The 20,126-nt window shown below is 45.2% G+C and overlaps 3 non-coding genes across 3 annotated transcripts; 2 read left to right on the forward strand and 1 right to left on the reverse strand.

Annotated features, from left to right (window-relative positions):
* Positions 1-1,205: 1,205 nt before the first annotated feature.
* On the forward strand, positions 1,206-1,279 carry trnan-guu (transfer RNA asparagine (anticodon GUU)). Its single transcript has one exon. It is a non-coding gene; the product is annotated as a tRNA-Asn (tRNA).
* A 9,417-nt stretch (positions 1,280-10,696) lies between these two features.
* Positions 10,697-10,778, reverse strand: trnas-aga (transfer RNA serine (anticodon AGA)). The gene has a single exon. It is a non-coding gene; the product is annotated as a tRNA-Ser (tRNA).
* Positions 10,779-13,909: 3,131 nt separating this feature from the next.
* trnae-cuc (transfer RNA glutamic acid (anticodon CUC)) lies at positions 13,910-13,981 on the forward strand. The gene has a single exon. It is a non-coding gene; the product is annotated as a tRNA-Glu (tRNA).
* The last annotated feature ends 6,145 nt before the right edge of the window (positions 13,982-20,126 follow it).

Genomic DNA, 20,126 nt, shown 5'->3' on the forward strand with positions numbered 1-20,126 from the left:
ATTTTCATGCTTGCCCACCACGTGAAACGTTCTCCGGTTTAAAACTGGGCAGAACCATAATCATAATTTGTGGGTTCACGTTGCAGCCACGTGACCTGGTCAGTGTTTATCCCTCAACCAAGAGGACATGGTCTGCTCATCGTGACGTGCCTGGTTTTGACTGTTTCCTGAGCGGTGATTGGCTGCCGTGTTCCCTACATTACAACAATGGCTCCACTTCAATAAAAGCAAAACTGCGGAAATCTGGAAAGGAAAACAGAAAATGCAGGAAAAACTCAGCAGGCCTGACAGCATCTTTTGAGAGAGAAACCTACTGAGTTTTTCCAACATTGTCTGTTCTTATTTCAAAAAGTACTTAATTGGCTGGAAAGTGGTTTGAGACATCCACTGGTCTGGAATAGCGCTATTAAAATGCAAGTCTGCCCTTCTTTAATTTTCTTAAATCCCAGTCCTCTGGTTACTGACCCCCGTCAATGGAAACAGTTTCTCCCCATCTGCTCTATCAAACCGCCCCGTCCCCGTTGCCCCCACCCCCATCACTTTGAGCAGCTCCGTGAAATCTCCTTTTAAACTTTTTTGCTCCGTAGAGGACAATCCCGGTCTCCATAAAATCTCCACAAAACTGAATTTCCTCATCCCTGGACATGATGCAAGGCGGAGGATTGAAATGAGATTTTGGAATGTATTGTCAGTTGGCAGGTGGGAAAATGGAGAAGGAACCAAAATAGAAATCTCAGTCTCCAGCTTTGTGAATCTTCAGATATTCTTTGGGAACCGGAATCAGGGGAGAATGAAGGGTGAACTGTCCGACTGACCAGAGACAGTCAAGGCACCTTTCCCTTCTTTAAGACGCTGGAACATTGACTCTGATGTTATCAGTGAAATTAACTGATTTGAGACATTGAAAGGATTCTCGTTACTGCACATCAGGAATTCAAACCTAATATCGGCTTCAGGACAATCGGAATACTTGGTAACAGTCAAGCCACGCAAAGGCTCGAAGGGGGACGGCACCGGTTGTAGGAGAGCTGGTTCCCGGTGACATGGATGTGTCTGCAGTGGGTGGGATCAGACGGTTTCCATGTATCCACAATGAATTCTCCACTCTTTGTTTTGGAAGAGTAAAACTGATAGAGACAATTGTCATTCCGATAGCAGCAATCTGAAACTTTACCTCACTGATATCCTGCATAAAATCTTCGTCACTCTCTGTGGCGCAATTGGTCAGCGCGTTCGGCTGTTAACCGAAAGGTTGGTGGTTCGAGACCACCCAGGGACGAAGCTTCCCATTTTTTTTCCCCCATCAGCGTTCATTGTCACTCAGTTCCCGGTTGTCATTGGATACTTGAGCTGAATGTCAAGACCCCGGACATGTTGCCGGTTCCAATGTTATCCAGTGAGCTCCCAGGTAAGCGGCTTTTTTTCGAATATTAATTTCAAATATAATGAGAAAACATTTAGACCTACCATGCACTGATATCCAACATACTGGAAATTTATGGATTTATTGGATTCAAACAAACCCATCAATTCTACCCTCTTCCTCAGCTCCACAGTGAGTGAGACAGGGAAGAGCAGAAAAGCAGCAATATTCCGGCCCCGCTCTCTCCAATCACCCGCTGCCAGCAGAAAGCGGCGACTGCAGCTTCAATCAGCGGGTAACTGCCCATCCCTGGGACACAAGATACTCCAACCCGGGCCAAACCTCCCAATACACCGACCACAGGCTCAGGAAAACACAGGTAGATTATATCCCGGTTACTAAACCTCGGAGCAGCATTTACAGAATACCCGAGTGAGTGAGTCACAAATAAAAGTCACACAAAACTTTCTAAATCTTTTCACTGTCAAATTCCTTCATTTTATTGAAAAGCTGACTGTTGTGAATCTGAAAATGAGCACCATGGGGTTTGTGTAACCGAGTGACTTGTTTTCCACTGATTGTCCTTCAGGCTTGCAATTCAATTTGTGTTGGATATTGAAGCGAATCTGTTTGCAAAATGAGGTTACAAAGCAGGTAAATATTGAATCCAGGAGAAAATCCTGAGGAAAATGGATCCCAATGTTTGGAAGGAGGTGCAGCTGAGAAGCGGAAGCTGTGAATGATGTTATTGATGATTGAGTGGAAAGCACTGGGGCCCTTGGTCAATCATCGTGTCCCAGTGGTGAAAACGATGCTTTTAAAATCCACTGGGGATTTCCCAGGAAAGTTCCAATCTTACCGAATGTTCTTCTTATTATTGCTGATTTCAACCAGGTGTCCACAGAACTCTCGGATCAATGGAAGAAAAAACATCCAAAACTTCTCCTGATTTTTGGACTCTAAGGGAATGAAAGGCTCTCGGGATCGGGTGAGAAACTGGTGTTGAGGCTGGAGACCCGCCATGATCTTGTAAAGTGACGGAGGAGGCTTGTGGGGCCTTATGACGTATTGTTGCTGCTTTGCTTCTGTTCTATTTGAGTAGCAATGCTAGGAAAGGCGATGGGCAGTAATAATGAAGCTTGGTTTCAAATACCACTTCCACTGCTGCTAAAATTGCCCGATTGGTCGAAAAAGTGGCAACTCACAGTTAAAGCAGGTGTGCGGTGTTTCACTTTAACAGAAATACTGAGACACAATAAAATATAAATGGCTGTGGAGAAAAGGCGGGGCTGTTGAATTAGCTGTGAAACTTGTGCAGGACAGATATTCACCTCCAGCTCTTTCTGCCCATCCAGGTCAATTAGCTGCTTGATTCAAACGCAGTCAGATGGTGCGAACGTAAAACAGAACGTGATCGGTTTACAGATAGCAACGGACAGAGACACCAGGATCTTCCTGATTCGCCCAAGTACTGATTACAGGAATGTGCACAGTGCCGATTATCCACAATCACACTTCCCTTCCAGTCTTGTCTACGTTGTTCAGCTTTGAAAATGCTCATATTTTCACATTGAATTTCAATGTGAAGAAAGCAGAGCTGTGATAAGATTATATAGTTCAGCAGATGTACTGCAAGAAAATACATGACAGGCAGATGATAACAGTGCTCTTTGGACGCGGTGAGCTCCAGTGCAGGATTGACACCATAAATGTATCGCTCAATTAGTCTCGTGACAAATCTCGTGCTGGAAATGACAAGAAATCTCGCTGAATTTGCTCCGTGCTTTGGTTTCAAACGAGCCGAATACAAGGTAAGAAAGTACATCTCGCTCGAGTGGGTTATAAAATGGAAGAATGACCCGTGCTGTTGGGAAACATAAAATTATAGAAAGTTGCAGCACAGAAAGAGGACATTCGGCCTGGCGTGCTGCTGTCAAAGAGCAGTAGTGATTGGTTGATCCATCAGGAGTGATATTTATGTCAGTGCAAACAGTAGGCAGCAAAATTTGCCCTTCTTCCACCCATATTTTTCCTGGCGCCACCATCTCTGTGGTCAGTGCTTTGCACCCAGCCCTTCTCTTCTCCTTCTTTCACTCCGCTTCTGTCTTTGTTCTCGACTTGTCCAAATATGACATTTCCAACTCTGCGGTGAAACTTCAACTATCACCCCACTGATTCTGGTGGAGCTGTTAAATGGTTTCCATCAATAAGTAATTAATACTCATTTTAACAAGATAAAAAAATCTACATTCCCTGATTGGGAATCGAACCCAGGCTACTGCTGATAAAGTGCCGAATCCTGACCACTAGACCATCGGGGAAGCTATCATCTCAATTTCTCTGTTCCTTTCACCCACTCTAACCTGTCTCTCTCTGAACTTGCTGCACTCAGTTCTCTCAGGTTCAACCCTGACATTGTCATCAAACCTGCTGACAAGGGTGGTGCTGTTGTTGTCTGGCACACTTACCTCTACCTCGCAGAGGCTGAGGGTCAACTCGCAGACACTTCCTCCTACCTGCCCCTGGACCATGACCCCACCACTGAACATCAAGCCATTGTTTCCAGGACTGTTACTGATCTCATCTCCTCTGGAGATCTTCCTTCCACAGCTTCCAACCTCATAGTCTCCCAACCTTGGACGGCCCGCTTATACCTCCTGCCCAAAATCCACAAACAGGACTGTCCTGGCAGACCAATCGTGTCAGCCTGTTCCTGCCCCACGGAACTCATTTCTTGCTATCTTGACTCCATTCTCTCTCTCCCCTTGTGCAGTCCCTTCCCACCTACATCCGTAATTCCTCTGACACCCTACATCATATCATCAATTTCCAGTTCCCTGGCCCCAACCGCCTCCTCGTCACCATGGACGTCAATCCCTCTACACCTACATCCCCCACCGGGATGCTCTGAGGGCTCCCCGCTTCTTCCTCGAACAGAGGCCCGAAAAATGCCCATCCACCACTACTCTCCTCCGTCTGGCTGAACTTGTTCTCACACTGAACAATTTCTCCTTAAACTCCTCTCACTTTCTCCAAATAAAAGGTGTGGGTATGGGTACCCGCATGGGCCCCAGCTATGTCTGTCTCTTTATGGGGTATGTGGAACATTCCTTGTTCCAGTCCTACTCCAGCCCCCTCCCACAACTCTTTCTCCGGTACATCGATGATTGTTTCGGTGCTGCTTCATGCTCTCGCCTGGACCTGGAAAAATTTATTAATTTTGCTTCCAATTTCCACCCCTCCATCACTTTCACATGGTTCATTCCTGACACTTCCCTTCCCTTCCTTGACCTCTCTGTCTCAATTTCTGGTGATAGACTGTCCACCAATATTCATTACAAGCCTACAGAATCCCAGTGCTAACGTGACTACAGCTCCTCACACCCCGCTTCCTGTAAGGACTCCATCCCATTCTCTCAGTTCCTTCGCCTCCGTCGCATCTATTCTGATGATGCCACTTTCAATAACAGTTCCTCTAACATGTCTTCCTTCTTCCTTAATCGAGGTTTTCCACCCACAGTGGTTGTCAGGGCCCTCAACCGTGTCCGGCCCATCTCCCGCGCATCCGCCCTCACACCTTCTTCTTCCTCCCAGAAACATGATAGGGTCCCCCTTGTCCTCACTTATCACACCACCAGCCTCCGCATTCAAAGGATCATCCTCCGCCATTTCCACTAACTCCAGCATGATGCCACCACCAAACACATCTTCCTTTCACCACTCCCCACCCCCACCCCGGCGACATTCTGCAGGGATCGTTCCCTCCGTGACACCCTCGTCCACTCCTCCATCACCCCCTACACCTCAATCCCCTCCCACGGCACCTTCCCATGCAACCGCAAAAGGTGCAACACCTGCCCCTTTACTTCCCCCCCTCCTCACCGTCCAAGGGCCAAAATACTCCTTTCAAGTGAAGCAGCATTTCAATTGCACTTCCCTCAATTTAGTCTACTGCATTTAATGCTCCCAATGCGGTTTCCTCTACATTGGAGAGACCAAACGCAGACTGGGTGACTGCTTTGTGGAACCCCTTCGGTCTGTCTGCGAGCATGACCCAGACCTCCCTGTCGCTTGCCATTTCAACACACCACTCTGCTGTTATGCCCACATGTCCGTCCTTGGCTTGCTGCACTGTTCCAGTGAAGCTCAATGCAAACTGGAGGAACAGCACCTCATCTTCCGACGAGGCACTTTACAGCCTTCCGGACTGAATATTGAGTTCAAAAACTTTAGATCATGAACTCTCTCCTCCATCCCCACCCACTTTCCGATCCCCCTTTCTTTCCAAAAATTTATATATTTTTTTCTTTTCCCACCTATTTCCATTATTTTTAAATGTATTTCCATCCATTGTTTTATCTCTACCTTTTAGCCTATTTCGATCCCTTCCCCCCACCCCACCCCCACTAGGGCTATCTCTACCTTGCTCGTCCTGATTTTTACCCTTAATGTCACCTATTAGCACATTTCTTAGCTAATATCACCACCGTCAACATCTCTTTGTCCTTTTGTCTATGACATCTCTTCTTTGCCTCCGCCTATCACTGCCCCTCTATCCAGCTCAACCTGCCCCACCCCCCACTACCATCTTATATTTCACCACATTTCTCCATTTCCTTAGTTCTGAAGAAGAGTCACACGGACTCGAAACGTCAACTGTGCTCCTCTCCGCAGATGCTGTCAGGCCTGCTGGGTTTTTCCAGGTATTTTTGTTTTTGTTTCAGATTTCCAGCATCCGCAGTATTTTGCTTTTCTCTGAGAGAGAGAAATCAATACGTTTCAGTGAGTTAGACGCTATCTCAGATAGAGATATGACTGACATTAAGTGATTGTGGTGACAAACGTGCCCGTCTTAGCAAAGAAATGGTTGGAATGACATGAATTTCTAAACAAGAGCACACAACAGAATATACTATCAATGAATATTTACGTAATTTGACGATCTGCAGTTACAGTTTGAATAAGGGAAAATAAAATAAAATGAAACATTCTGGTGAAGATACATCTTTCATCTTTGTGGAATGACGCAGCATGATTTCTTTTCACACAGACACACAGAACAGGCGATGTCTCATATGTAATACTGCTGGCTGTAATGAAACTGAATATTAAGAGCTGCGAGGAACAAACAGTCAAAACCTGTAGTTTTAGGCCAAAGTCACAGGCCCATTTCTAACTCAACGCTCACCTTATAGAGACATAGAATAGTGTAGTAAGAACAAAGACAGAGCCTGGTGTGGTAATTACTGAGACAGGGGCTAGTGCAATTTAAGCAGAGACATTACTAGAGAGGCCATCTAATGTTACTTAAGCAAAGACGTGACCTAGTGCACGAATAACAAGGGCGGGGACGAGTGCTATATTATCATAGACAAGGTCTACTGCTGTAATAGCGGAGATGGGTCTAGTGCAATAGTTACCGATACAGGGCCTGGATCAACATCAAGTGAAATAGGGCAGTTATTACAGGGACAGGGCACAGAGTAATTGCTTCCTAGAGAGAGTCTAAGGCCGTAATATCGGAGACTGTCACCAGTGTAAGAGAGACAGACATGATCTCGTGGAGTAAAAACAGGGAAAGGGAGAGTGGAATAGAAGCAGAGACAGAGTTACAAAGACAACGTCTCTGCAAAGACAGGATCCATTTTAATTAAAAAGACAGACAAGCTCGAGTGTAATACAGACTGATACAGAGTCTAGTATAAATTGTTCTGAAATACGGTCTAGAGGAATATAAGTGCAGACATGACTGAGTTTGTTATAAGCAGGGCCGCGACCTAGTGAAACATAAGTGAGACAGTGCCGAGTGCAGTAATAATTGAGACAGGATCTTGTGTAATACGAACCAGCCTGGTGTAGCAATAACACTGACGGGATCCAATTTAAGAAAACTGATACACGGTCTCGTTCAGCTTCACATAATTCAGGGCTCTTTTTAACAACAACTGACGCAGTGACTGATGAATTAAATACCGGCAAAGGTACGAGATTAATAAAAACAGAGTCATGCACTAGTACGGCAATAAGAGAGTAATGGTTTAGGACAATAACAACAGAAACAGGGAATTGTGTGATATGAATGGAGGCATGTATTGTTGCAGCATCACCTGAGACAGGGTCCAGTTTGATAGACACGTGGCAGGTTCTACTGGAGTAATAGCTGAGGCAGAGTCTTGTGAAATGCAAATAAAAATATGTTCTAGTTTTCTATAACCAGAGACAAGCTCTAGTGCAGTGACAACTGGGGCATGGCTTATTGTAACTTTGGTCGAGACCTGCTTCAGTGCAGTCATGACTGAGATAGTGCCAACTGTACTATGGCCATAGTCTAGTACATTAACAACTGAGATTGAACCAATTACAGAAACAACTGAGAGATGACCTTCTCTAATATGATTAGAGACATGTCCTAGTGTAATAGAAACAGAAACGGCATCTAAGTTAATATGAACAGAGACAGTGCCAAATGCAGTAATAACTGAGACCGCGTCTGCTTCATGAGATGTGAGCAATCACGGTTCCACTGCCACCCACTGGTCAATCTTTGCTACTGCAGGTGTTGTGAAAATGTCGATCCCATTTACAAGGGTTAAAATCAGAAATAATGGAAAACGTAGTCGCAAGATTTGAACCTGCGCAGGGCAACCGCAACGGATTTCGAGTCCATCGCCTTAACCACTCGGCCACGACTATAGATGTTGGCAATAGGCCTGTAGTATTTATATGAAGTTATAGAATGATTACAGCAGACAAAGAGGACCTTCTGCCCGCCCTGTCTCTGTCACAACCTAGCCGGGCATGCACGCGCATTATTTCCTATGTGAAAATTCAGGGAGGTCAATGTTGTTTCCTCCTGGAGCCTCAGCTTGTTCCGAATTTCAAACTGTGGAAGGTAATCGACCTACAAAATCCTCGAGGTTGTAATGCCTTCCTCTCAATCATCAATAACATCATTCACATCTTCCACCTCTTTCCAAACACTGCAAACTCCACTTGCATCGTTCATCCTGATATTTTTCTCTTTGACATTTGAATATGAAGTTGCACAACCAATATTAATCAAGGTTGTGTTGGTGAATATGTGTCCATCCCCTCGGGGAACTGAACCGCAATGACACACACAGAGGAACAAACACCGACACATACAACGAGAGTGACAGAGGCCGAAGGAGAGACAAAGACCCAGAAAGCAAGGATGTCACTAACTTGGCCAATTATTGTTCAATTTCAGACTGCTAGTGAATGTTTGCAGATGAACTGAAGTCAGAAACACGGGGGTGTTTGGGTGGTTTTCTTTTTCATTTGACTGATAATTTATTCTGCAGACAGTTTGTGTCAATCAGGAATGGGAAGAAGGGGAGTTGGCACGATTGGAACCACGTGGAAAAACGCCTCAACCACTCGGCCAGGACAACTGGGTAAATGCTGCATGTTGTTTGTTTAACAGAATAGAATGAATACAGGGAGTTCCAGTGAGAGAAGGTCTTCCAGTCCGTGCCATTGCCCCAACTTTTCGCAGTCACCCTGGGATTTACACTGTCTCTCCTCATTCTTCCAACTGAAATACAACACGGCACAGCTCAGCTGCTCCTTCACCGCACGGAGATTTTTTGGGAAGCGTCTCAAATAACAAAGCACCAGAAAGTTTGGCAGCAGTGGGAGTAAAGCCCAAATCACTCGAGAGATCCAAACCTGAACCAGCGGCTGATCCCGCTCGGCCTCACTACCACATTCAGATTAGGCACAAACATTGACACTGAATTAGGATATAAAAAATAATGTTCAGGAGTTGGCCAATCGGCCCCTCGAGCATTCTCAGTTACTTAATAAGATCATCTGAAAACTTCAATCATCCTCCGCTTTGTAACATCCAGAAGTTTAGTTGCTGAACAGTCTCCACTCAAAATAAAGAGAGAAATGTCCTGTTAACTGCTTTTTTTTTGCTGATATGAAGTCAGAGAACTAACATGGATAATGTTTGGGTGGTGAAAATGGGAAACTGAACCACAGTGGCACACACAGAAAATCACAAATATGCAGGTTGTTAAGATTTGAAATTGTGAATATTTTCACACTTTCTTTCAATGTGCAGAAAGTGGAGCTGTGATCAGCTTATGGCTCAGAAGATGCACAGCAAGAAGGTACATAACAGGCTGATGCTCACGGTGCCTGTTTGGACTCGGTGAGCTGTATCTCTGCGATTGAGGCCATTTAAATGTCGTTCAAGAGGTCCGGTTCCAAATGCTGTGCTCGAAAAAGAAAACTCGCTGTATTTGCTTATTGTCTTGAATTCAAAGCATCACATGGAAGATAAAAAAGTTATCTTAACCGTGGTGTTAGGAAACAACAAATGACAGAAAGTTACAGCAAAGAAAGAGGCCATTCGGCCCTGTGTGCTGCTTTCAAAGGGCAGTGTGATTGGTGGATCTGAATATTCAAAGATATTCGTCATTTAGGAAGAATGGGCAAAAAGGAACACGAGGCGGGGTCGCGTTGTTAATAAGGAACGAGATCGGTACATTAGTGAGAGAGGAACTTAGATTGAAGGATCAACCTGTAGAATCAGTTTGGGTGGAGCTAAGAAACAGCAAGAGGCAGCAAACATTGGTGGGAATTGTGTATCGGCCGCCAAACTGTATTGGAGTTTACTTTTACAAACTTCACCAAAGACACGTTTCTTTGACCAAATGGTCTGTGTCGGATGAACACAAGTGTCCTCTTCAGCCAATGAGAAGAACCATTGCTGTTCGCTGGAACATGAAATCGATATTTTCCTCCTTTAAGACAGTTCTTAAAGCCTCCCCCTTTGACCGAGCTTTTAGTCATCAGACCGAATATGTGGCTCAGTGTCACACTTTGTCAGAAAATGCTCCTGGGGAACGCCTTGTGAAGTTTCATTAGGAAAAAGGAGCTTTATAAATATAAGTTGCTGTTGTAATCCATGCACAGAAAGAGACAAACTACTCTTGCCTCTTTCATCCTGATATTTTTCACTGTAACATTGTAATGTGAACTTGTACCACTAATGTGAATACAGTTTGTGCTCGTAAAAATGTGTTCACCTCCTCAGGGAACTGAACCACGTTGACCCACACAGAGGAACACAGACATGTATACACCGAGAGTGACAGATGTCCAAGGAGAGACAAATGCCAGAGTGAAATCATGTCACCAAATTGGCTCCGTTTTGTTTTCCATTTCCGACTGGAGATTTGCAGAAGGCTGACAAATGAACGGAAAAAAGAGAACACGGGTGTGTTTGGATCACTTTCCCTTGATTCAAACGATAATAAGCTCTGTCTGTGCGCCGATAAAATCCAAAATAATGAGAAGCGTAGACGGCAGGATTCGAACCTGCGCGGGGTAACCCCAATGGATTTCTAATCCATCGCCTTAACCACTCGGCCACGACTACTGAACTACCCCGCACTACTATTATTTGTATGAAATCATGCAATGGTTACAGCGGAGAACGTGGTCTTTCTGCCCGTCCTGTCACTGCCATTACCTGACCTTTTCCTCGGAACCCTGCAATTTATGCTGTCTCTCCTCGTTCTCCTGACCAAACTGGGAAAGAAAGAGTGAGAATGATCCAACCCGGCCAATTACCAGCCCATCAGTCTATTCTCCATCATCAGTTAAGTAATGGAAGGTGTCATCAATAGTGCTATCAAGTGGCACAGACTCAGCAATAACCTGCTCACTGATGCGCAGTTTGTGTTCCGTAAGGGCCACTCAGCTCCTGACCTCATTACAGCCTTGGTTCAAATATAAACAAAAGAGCTGAACTCCCGAGATGATTTGAGATCAGCATTTGACCGAGTGTGGCATCAAGGTGCCCGAGCACAACTGGAGTTAATGGGAATCAGGGGGAATCTGTCCGCTTGTTGGAGTCATACCTAGCACAAAGGAAGATGGTTGTGGTTGTTGGAGGTCAGTCATCGTAGCTCCAGGACATCACTGCAGGAGTTCCATAGGGTAGTGTCCTCGGCCCGACCATCTCCAGCAATGAACTTCCATCCATCATAAGGTCAGAAGTGGCGAAGTTAGCTGATGATTGCACAATGTTCAGCACCATACCCGACTCCTCAGATACTGAAGTAGTCCATGTCCAAATGCAGCAAGATCTGGGCAATATCCAGGCTTGGGCTGACAAGTGGCAAGTAACATTCGCACCCCACAAGTGTCAGGCAATGACCATCTTCAACACGAGAGAATCCAAACATCACCCCTTGATGTTCAATGGCATCACCATCACTGAATCCCTCACTATCAACATCCTGGGGGTTCCCATTGACCAGGAACTGGACTGGACTAGCCATATAAATACGGTGGCTACAAGAGCAGGTCAGAGGTTAGGAATCGTGCAACGTGTAACTCACCTCCTGACTCCCAAAATCCTGTCTACCATCTACAAGGCACAAGTTGGGAGTGTGATAGAATACTCCTCACTTTCTTGGATGAGTGCAGCCCCCGCAACACTGAAGAAGCTGGACACCGTCGAGGGCAAAGCAGTCCACTTGACTGGCACCACATCCACATTCACTCCCTTCACCACCGATGCACAGAAGCAGCAATGTATACCATCTACAAGATGCACTGCAGGAATTCACCAAGGCTGCTTAGACAGTAGCGTCCAAACCCACGACCATTACCAGTTGGAAGGACAAGGGCAGCAGATAGATAGGAACACCATCACCTTCAATTCACTCACCATCCTGACTTGAAAATATATCGCCGTTCCTTCACTGTCACTGGGTCAAAATCCTGGACCTCCCTTCCTAACAGCACAGTGGAAGTACCTACACAACATGGACTGCAGCGGTTCAAGAAGGCAGACCACCTTCCCAAGGGCAACTAGGGATGGACAATAAATGCTGGCCCAGACAGCGAAGCCCACATCACGTGAATGAATAAAAAAACAAGATCCAGGTTTACCTGCAAATTATATTGCCTTGAACTTCTGACCAAAGTAAAGCACTGCAAACGTCAGTCCCTGGAGCAAGTCTGACATATTTGCTCGGGTGTGGAACCAGCTGAAGCTTTTAATATTGGTCTTCTTAACACCGAGTTTCCAAATGGGAATTGTTCAATGGCTTGAAAGCGAAAAAAACAGGGCTAAGGAGAAAGAGAAGGAAATTGTCATTAATTATAAAGCTCTTTGTCCAAAACTGACACAGACAGCATGGTGGAAGGTCCTCTTACTGAGCTGTGCCATTTGATGATGACATTGTTGATCAGTCTGTCTCCAGCATTCCTAATGAGAACAGCCGAATTCCATTTCTTCAAAACAAAGACCCAAAGTGCTGCTGCATGACGTCACCGCTTAACATTCCAGACAGCTCCATTGGGCTCTTTACAGCGCAGGGTTTATAGAGGCGAGTGAGGTCATATTCGCTTCACATATGATGGAGCTGCGGTTTGAAAGCTGGCAAGAGCATTATCCAAGCTTGTTTATTTAAGTGAGTGAAAGTTCAATAATTTCCGTTTGTTGTAAATATGAACACGACGGTTGCAATCCTGCTGACTAAAGTTTTCACCATTTTTGATTTTAACCAAATTAACTATCAGTTAATTACAAGGAAACCCATCCAAATACGTCCGTATTTTCTGATTTTCATTCATTTGTCAACATTCAGGAAATTTGCTTTCAGAAATGGAACAAACACTGAGCCAAGTTGGTGACACCCTTGCTTTCTGGGTGTGTGTCTCTCTTTACGCCTCTGTTAATCTCGATGTTTTTCTCTCTGTGTCTGTTCCTCTGTGATTCTCAATGTGGTTCAGTTCCCTCAGGGGGTTAAAACGTTTTTAACGTCGCAAACTTGATTCACATTAGTTGTGCGAATTCATGTTAAAATGTCACAGACAAAAAGTATCAGCATGAAAGATAAAACAGGAGACTGGCCCTTTCTATATATATCCTACAACAACAACTTAAATTTATAAAGCGCTTTTAACCTAATGAAACGTCACAAGGCGTTACCCAGGAGCACTATACAACAAAGTATGACACCGAGCCACATATTCGGTCAGATGACTAAAAGCTCGGTCAAAGGGGGAGGCTTTAAGAATTGTCGTAAAGGAGGAAAGTATCGATTTCATGTTCCAGCTAACAGCAATGGTTCTTCTCATTGGTGAAGAAGTCGCTTGTGTTCAACCTAAACAGACCATTTGGTCGGAGAAAGTTGTCTCTGGAAGAGGTCCGGAATGAAAAAAAAATGTCAAAAGTTGCCTCCATAATCCAAATGTCAAGCCTTATTGGTCGTTTCCCTGATGTCCAGTGACTGGGAATCGGCGCTTCCGTTGGACCAACAGCGAATAGGCTGGAGGGCATTGGAAATTAAAGTTTCACATGAGCAGCTTGTGGGACTATTTACCTCACTGTCGGTTTCATGTTCCAGATCACAGAAACCGTTGTTTTCATTGGCTGAAGAAGTCGTTTATCTTGAACCTTAACAGGCAGTTTTATGGTGAAAGAGATCGGAACTGAAAAACAATAGGCAAAAGCAACGTAGATCAGCCAAACCGAAATAAGTTGGCCTAACGTCCCTGGTGGTCTAGTGGTCAGGATTCGGCGCTCTCACCGCCGCGGCCCGGGTTCGATTCCCGGTCAGGGAATGTCGAGTTATTGAATTTTTTTAGAACGAGCGTTGATCACTCGTTGACTGGAAACGTTTTAAACCCCACCAGAATCAGAGGAGTGAGGGTTCAAGGGCACCTCAAGAGCTAGAAAACATCACACTTGGTTCAAGTGGAATGAAGCAAGAGGAGAGGAGAAGGGCTGGTTGCAAAGCACTGACGATAGAAATGTTGGTGTGAGGCAAAATATGCGTGGGAGAAGAACGAATTTTGCTGCCTACTGTTTGCACCGGCACAAATGTCACTTCTGATGGATCAACCAATCACAACTGCTCTTTGAAACCAGCACGCCCGGCCGATTGGCCTCTTTCTGTGCTGTAACTTTCTATAATTTTATGTTTCCCAACAGCACCGGTCATTCTGCCATTGTATAATCCACTCGAGTGAGATGTACTTTCTTACCTTGTATTCGGCTCTTTTGAAACCAAAACACGGAGCAAATTCAGCGAGTTTTCTTGCCATTTCCAGCACGAGATTTGTCACGAGACTAATTGAGCGACACATTAATGGTGCCAATCCTTCACTGGAGCTCACCGCGTCCAAGGTGCACTGTTATCATCAGCCTGTCATGTACCTTCCTGCAGTATATCTGCTGAACAATATAAGCCTATCACAGCTCTGCTTTCTTCACATTGAAAGCCAGTGTGAAAATCAATTTCAAAGCTGAACAACTGGGAGGGGAGTGACTGTGGATAATGGGCACTGGGCACATTCCTGTAATCAGTATCTGGGAGAACCAGGAAGATGAGATCCAGTTGTCTCTTTACCCACGAGTTATACCCATTCCCATGAACTGACTGTCTCTGCATGAAGCAGTTAATTAACCTGGGGGCTGGACGGGTAGAGGGAGCTGGAGGCGAGACAGGGACAGAAGCAGAATGAGATGCGACATGAAAATGTTTTGAATTTGATGTGTGTCAGTTGCTTTCAGTGATGCTTTCAGTCTTGTAAGTTTCACAGGAGCCGCAGTGATTGGTTGGTGTTTTTTTTTATTTCAAGCAGCAAGATTTTAAAAGTAAAAAGATAAAAGTCTGAACCTTTCCATATATATCCGAAAACAACAGCTTAGATTTATAAAGCGCCTTTACCCTAATGAAACGTCATAGGACGTTCCCCAGGAGCATTATATATCAAAGTGTGACACCGAGACACATATCCGGTCAGATGTCTAAAAGCTCGGTCAAAGGGGGAGGCTTTAAGAACTGTCTTAAAGGAGGAAACTATCGATTTCATGTTCCAGCCATCAGCAATGGTTCATCTCATTGGTGAAGAAGTCACTTGTGTTCAACCCAAACAAACTAATTGGTCGGAGAAAGTTGTTTCTGGTGAAAGAGATCGGGAATGAAAAAGAAAATGTCATAAATTGCCTCCATAATCCAAATGTCAAGCCTTGTTGGTAGTTTCCCTGATGTCCAGTGACTGGGAATCGGCGCTTCCATTGGATCAACAGCGAATAGGGTGGAGGGTTTGGAAATTGAAAGTTATACATGAGCAGCTTGTGGGGCTATTTCACCTCACTGTCAATTTCATGTTCCAGATCATAGAAACCGTTGTTTTCATTGGCTGAAGAAGTCGTTTATCTTGAACCTAAACAGGCAGTTTTGTGGTGAAGGAGATCTGAACCGAAAAACAATAGGCAAAAGCAGCGCAGATAAGCGAAATCAAAAACTGCTGGCGTAGCTTCCCTGGTGGTCTGGTGGTCAGGATTCGGCGCTTTCACGGCCGCGTCCCGGGTTCGATTCCCGGTCAGAGAATGTCGAGTTATTGAATTTGTTGGAATGAATGTTGATTTTTCATTGATTGGAAACGTTTAAAAGCTCCACCAGAGAAGTGAGAGTTTAAGTTTCGCCTCAGAGCTGGAAAACATCACACTTGGTTCAAGTGGAGTGAGGGAATGAAGGAAGAGGAAAAGTTGCAAAGCACTGAGTATAGACATGTTGGTGTGAAGCAAAATATGGGTGGGACAAGTACGAATATTGCTACCTACTGTTTGCACCGGCACAAATATCACTCCTGATGGATCAAACAATCGCTACTGCGCTTTGAAAGCAGCACGCCCGGACGAATGGCCTCTTTCTGTGCCGTAACTTTCTATAATTTTATAGCAACAGCACGGGTCAATCTGCCATTTTATAATTCACTCGAGCGAGATGCACTTTCTTACCTTGTATTCGGCTCTTTTGAAACCAAAACACGGAGCAAATTCAATGGGTTTTCTTGTCATTTCCAGCACGAGATTTGTCACGAGACTAATTGAGCGACACAGTAATGGTGCCAATCCTTCCCTGGTGCTCACCACATCCAAAGAGCACTGTTATCATCGGCCTGTCATGTATCTTCTTGCACTACATCTGCTGAACAATATAAAGCTTATCACAGCTCTGCTTTCTTCACATTGAAATCCAGTGTGAAAATCAAATAAAAAGCTGAACAACTTGGAGGGGAGTGACTGTGGATAATCGGCACTGTGCACATTCCTGTAATCAGTATCTGGGAGAACCAGGAAGATGAGATCCAGGAGTCTCTTTACCCCACGAGTTTTACCCATTCCCACGAATTCACCGTGTCTGCATGAAGCAGCTAATTGACCTGGGAGCTAGACGGGCAGAGGGAGCTGGGGGCGAGACAGAAGCAGAAAGAGATGCGACATGAAAGTACTTTGAATTTGACGTGTGTCAGTTGCTTTCAGTGATGAATGTCTGCCATGTAAGTTTCACAGGAGCCGCAGTAATCAGTTGGTGTTTTATTTAAGCAGCAAGATTTCAAATTAAAAAGATAAAAGCAAATTACTGTGAATGATGGAAATCTGAACCAAACAGAGCCAAACAGAGGCCAACAGAGCACAACAGAGCCAAACCGAGAACAACAGAGCCAAACAGAGCTAAACAGAGCCAAACAGTGCAAAACAGAGCCAAACAGAGCCTAACAGAGCCAAACAGAGCCTAACAGAGCACAAGAGAGCGAAACAAAGCCAAACAGAGTCAAACAGAGTGAAATAGAGCAGAACAGAGCTAAACAAAGCCAAACAGAGCAAAAAAGAACGAAACAGAGGACAACAGAGCCAAACAGAGCCAGACAGTGCCAAACAGAGCCAAACAGAGCCAAACAGAGGAAAGCAGAGCCAAACAGAACCAAACAGAGCCGAACAGATCCAAGCAGAACCAAAGAGAGGCAAACAGAGCTAAACAGAGCCAAACAGATCCAAACAGAGCAAAACAGAGCCAATCCGAGCCAAACTGAGCCAAACAGAGCCAAACAGAGCCAAACGGAGCACAACAGAGCCAAACAGAGCCAAACAATGCCAAACAGAGCCAAACAGAGCCAAACAGAGCCTAACAGAGCAAAACAGAGCCAAACAGAGCAAAACAGAGCCAAAGAGCGCCAAACAGAGTGCAACAGAGCCAATTAGAGCCACACAAAGCCAAACAGAGCCAAACAGAGCCAAACAGAGCACAACAGAGCCTAACAGAGCCAAACAGAGACAAACAGAGCCAAACAGAGCCAAACAGAGCACAACAGAGCAAAACATTGCGAAACAGAGCAAAACAGAGCCAAACATTGGCAAACAGAGCAAAATAGAGTCAAACAGAGCAAAACAGAGCAAAACAGAGCCCAGCAAGAGGACAACAGAGCGAAACAGAGCCAAAGAGAGCCCAACAGAGCACAACAGAGCCAAAATGAGCCCAACAGAGCCAAACAGAGCTAAACAGAGACGAACAGTGCAAAAGAGAGCCAAACAGAGCCTAACAGAGCCAAACAGAGCCTAACAGAGCCAAACAGAGCAGAAGAGAGCCAAACAGATCCAAACAGAGCCAAACAGAGCAAAACAGAGTGAAATAGAGCAAACCAGAGCCAAACAAAGCCAAACGGAGCAAAACAGAACCAAACAGAGGACAACAGAGCCAAACAGAGCCAAACAGAGCACAACAGAGCCAAACAGAGCCAAACAATGCGAAACAGAGCAAAACAGAGCCAAACAGAGCCAGACAGAGCCAAACAGAGCCAAACAGAGCCAAATGGAGCAAAACACAGTGAGACAGAGCCAAACAGAGCCAAACGGAGCCAAACAGAGCAAAACAGAGCAAAACAGAGCCAGACAGATCCAAACAGAGCCAAACAAAGTACAACAGAGTCAAACAGAGCCAGCCAGAGCCAAACAGAGCCAAACAGAGCACAACAGAGCCAAAAAGAGCCAAACAGAGCCAAATAGAGCAAAACAAAGCCAAACAGTGCCAGACAGAGCCAAACAGCGCCAAACAGAGGCAAACAGAGTGAAACAGAGCAAAACAGAGTGAAACAGAGCCAAACAGAGCATAACAGAGCCAAACAGAACCAAACAGAGGAAAAGAGAGGAAAACAGAGCAAACAGAGCTAAACAGAGCGGAACAGAGCCAACCAGAGCGAAACAGATCAAAACAGAGCACAACAGAGCCAAAGAGAGCCAAAGAGAGCCAATCAGAGCCAAACAGGGCAAAACAGAGCCACACAGAGCCAAACCGAGCCAAACAGAGCACAACAGAGCCAAACGGAGCCAAACAGAGCAAAACAGAGCGAAACAAAGCCGAACAGAGCAACACAGAGCCAAACAGAGCAAAACAGTGCCAAACAGAGCCATACAGAGCAAAGCAGAGCGAAAGAGAGCCAAACAGAGCCAAACAGAGCAAATAGAGCGAAACAGAGCAAATAGAGCCAAACGGAGCAAACCAGAGCGAAAGAGAGCCAAACAGAGCCAAAAAGAGCTAAAAAGTGCCAAACAGAGCAAAACAGAGCCACACAGAGCCAAACAGAGCCAAACAGAGCACACAGAGCCAAACAGAGCCAAACAGAGCCAAACAGAGCCAAACAGAGCCAGGCACAGCCAAACAGGGCAAAACAGAGCCACACAGAGCCAAGCAGAGCACAACAGAGCCAAATGGAGCCAAACAGAGCCAAAAGGAGCCAAATAGAGCAAAACAGAGCAAAACAGAGCCAAAACGAGCAATACGGAACCAAACAGAGCCAAACAGAGCAAAGCGGAGCGAAAAAGATACAAACAGAGCCAAAGAGAGCCAAACAGAGCACAACAGAGCCTAACAGAGACAAACAGAGCCAAACAGAGCGAAACAGAGCATAACAGAGCAAACAGAGCAAAACGGAGCCAAACATTGGCAAACAGAGCCAAATAGAGTCAAACAGAGCACAACAGAGCAAAACAGAGCACAGCAAGAGGAAAACAGAGCGAAACAGAGCCAAACAGAGCCCAACAGAGCCAAACAGAGCTAAAGAGACCCAAACATAGCAAAACAGAGCCAAACAGAGCCTAACAGAGCCAAACAGAGCCAAACAGAGCCAAACAGAGCACAAGAGAACCAAATAGAGCCAAACAGAGCCGAACAGAGCAAAACAGAGTGAAATAGAGCAACACAGAGCCAAATAAAGCCAAACGTAGCAAAACAGAACCCAACAGAGGGCAAAAGAGACAAACAGAGCCAGACAGTGCCAAACAGAGCCAAACAGAGCCAAACAGAGCGAAACAGAGCCAAAACAGAGCCAAACAGAGCCAAACAGAGCAAAACAGAGTGAAACAGAGCAAACAGAGCTAAACAGAGACAAACAGAGCAAAAGAGATCCAAACAGAGTTAAACAGAGCCACACAGAGCCAAACAGAGCAAGTAAGATCCAAACAGACTCAAACAGAGCATAACAGAGCGAAAGAGAGCCAAACAGAGTGAAACATTGCAGAACAGAGCCAAACAGAGCCACACAGAGCAAAACGGAGCAAAACAGACCCAAATAGAGCCAAACAGAGCAAAACAGAGAGAAACAGAGCAAAACAGAGCCAAACACAGCCACACAGAGCCAAACAGACTCAAACAGAACATAACAGAGCCAAACAGAGCAAAACAGAGTCAAACAGTGCCAAACAGAGCCAAACAGAGCCAAACACAGCAAAACGGAGCAAAGCAGAGCCAAACAGATCCAAACAGAGCAAAACAGAGCCAAACAGAGGCGAACAGAGCCAAACAGAGCCAAACAGAGTCAAACAGACCAAAACAGAGCCAAACAGCTCCTAACAGAGCAAAACAGAGCCAAACAGAGGCAAACAGAGCCAAACAGAGTCAAACAGAGCAATACAGAGCCAAAC

The sequence above is a fragment of the Cetorhinus maximus genome, unplaced genomic scaffold, assembly GCF_964194155.1.
Source record: "Cetorhinus maximus unplaced genomic scaffold, sCetMax3.hap1.1 HAP1_SCAFFOLD_1103, whole genome shotgun sequence".
Classification (NCBI taxonomy): Eukaryota; Metazoa; Chordata; class Chondrichthyes; order Lamniformes; family Cetorhinidae; genus Cetorhinus; species Cetorhinus maximus.